Genomic DNA, 1,736 nt, shown 5'->3' with positions numbered 1-1,736 from the left:
CTCTTTCCTGGGTGCTAGAAATATCTAGTTTTGTTTAAACTATCATGCCCTCACGTACAGTTTTTTAAATCCAATCATTGCTATAACTTTGCTCCTTACATCACCCAGGGTGAGAGGCATAGGTAAGTTGTCCCTGTTGGTGTCACTTTTCTGATGGCAATGTAAGCGTTGTGTTAATTCATTTTAACTTTCGTGCTTTACCTTAAGAATGTCCTATTATGAGTTAGTTTATGTTCTGGGAAAAATGATGGAAGTCAAGTCAGAGCAGGACCTCTGTGCCTTGAATATCTTCACAGACAGTTTGCACTAGGTCAGGGGAAGGAAGAGTTGAAATTGGTTTGGTGTGTAGATCAGGCTCCTGTCTCTTGGTGCCTTTGTTTACATGGCAACTTAACCACCTGTGCTATTCCAAATGCTTGAAATTGTCTTGTCTCCATATAATGCTTAAAACGTAAGTCCGGATCTTGGGTTTTGGGCTTTGGGAATATTCAGTCATGTTCCAAGACCTGACACGTGAAATCTCTGAAGATGTTTTGTTCTGCTTAGTCATGAAAGTCTCTTGAGGGCAACAGGAAAGTGGGAGCTTGCATCCCCCCAAAATGTCCCAGGGTGTCTGCTGGGGAACCAGCAGCACTCTGACGTGTGTTATGTCCCCAGAGAGGTCTAAGGAGGCAAGAACGTAGCAGTTGCATGGAGATGGAGTTTGGAAAGTGAGGCTATATTTTACACAGAAATGAGCAAAGAGACCCTCCAGTGGAATGGCTGGGTGTGATTAGGAGAGCCAGCAGAGCACAGTAGTTGTGCTGGCTCTGTCCCTGCTTCACGATGGAGGCTGCTGATGGGCTGATGTTGCGTAGCGTTGCTTACATTAACTAGGTACAAAACTGTTGGGGAGACTTGTTCGCTGGCTGCAGCGACAAGCTGTGTGAAGGCAAAAGGCTCATCCTTAGAAATGGAAACTTAAAAACTGTTGTGGGGCAGCCCGGCTGGCTTGTTTATTCTGTAAAATAGGGATAATAATGGTGAGCATTGCCGCTCTGCTTGAGAGCTCTCTGGAGTGTTTCCCAGCAGTGCAAACCTTCTTGCTAGTTCCAGTCCCAGCGTTCTTCTTTTCCTAAGAGTCCTGTTTGGGCTGGCAGCGTCGGCTGGGTACCTAGGAAAAGGGAAGGGTATGTGGGGGCCAATACTTGTGCTAAAGACGTAGAGTTGTTATAAATGTAGACCTCTCCAGCTGGCGGTCAAGATGACAAAAGAGGAGACGTCAGCACCCGTGGGCGGCATGGCAGGTCTCCAGCCCTTTGCTTTGCCCAAAATCTCCCCATTAGCACGAGGCACTGAGACAGGGAGCAGCGGAGCAGGCAGCATGCGAGCTGTGCTTGTCACACAAGCCTGTCTCGGCGGGATTTATTCCATTAACGTGCGCTGCCAGAACTGCCGTGATGCCTGGGCTGGCTCAGCAGCTGTGCTCAGACATCCGCCTCGTGTGGGCAACGTGCCCCCTTCCCGAAACACAAGGCTTTGGAAAGCTGGGTCAATGGAGAGCTGGGAGGGAGGGAGGGAGATCTCTAAATCCTCAGGGCTTGGCATTTGAAAATGAGATTAAGCTATAATCAGGCTTGACAGCAGAGCTGAGAGAGAGACTTTTAACCTTAGAGCAGCTAAGATCCAGCATTTTTTGAGGAACAGAGTATAAATTCCCTTCTTGCACCTTTAATTCGGTGGGGGCTTCTCCCTTG

At 48.2% G+C, this 1,736-nt stretch overlaps 1 protein-coding gene across 1 annotated transcript in view; it reads left to right on the top strand.

Annotated features, from left to right (window-relative positions):
* Positions 1-1,736, top strand: part of LOC104624072 (voltage-dependent N-type calcium channel subunit alpha-1B-like) — a gene marked incomplete at both ends in the record, with an annotated part of 57,951 nt that overhangs the window by 5,990 nt on the left and 50,225 nt on the right. The gene's annotated exons all lie outside the window — the stretch shown is intronic.

This window comes from Phaethon lepturus, unplaced genomic scaffold, assembly GCF_000687285.1.
Source record: "Phaethon lepturus isolate BGI_N335 unplaced genomic scaffold, ASM68728v1 scaffold19167, whole genome shotgun sequence".
Lineage (NCBI taxonomy): Eukaryota > Metazoa > Chordata > Aves > Phaethontiformes > Phaethontidae > Phaethon > Phaethon lepturus.
This window is presented reverse-complemented; position numbering and strand designations above follow the sequence as displayed.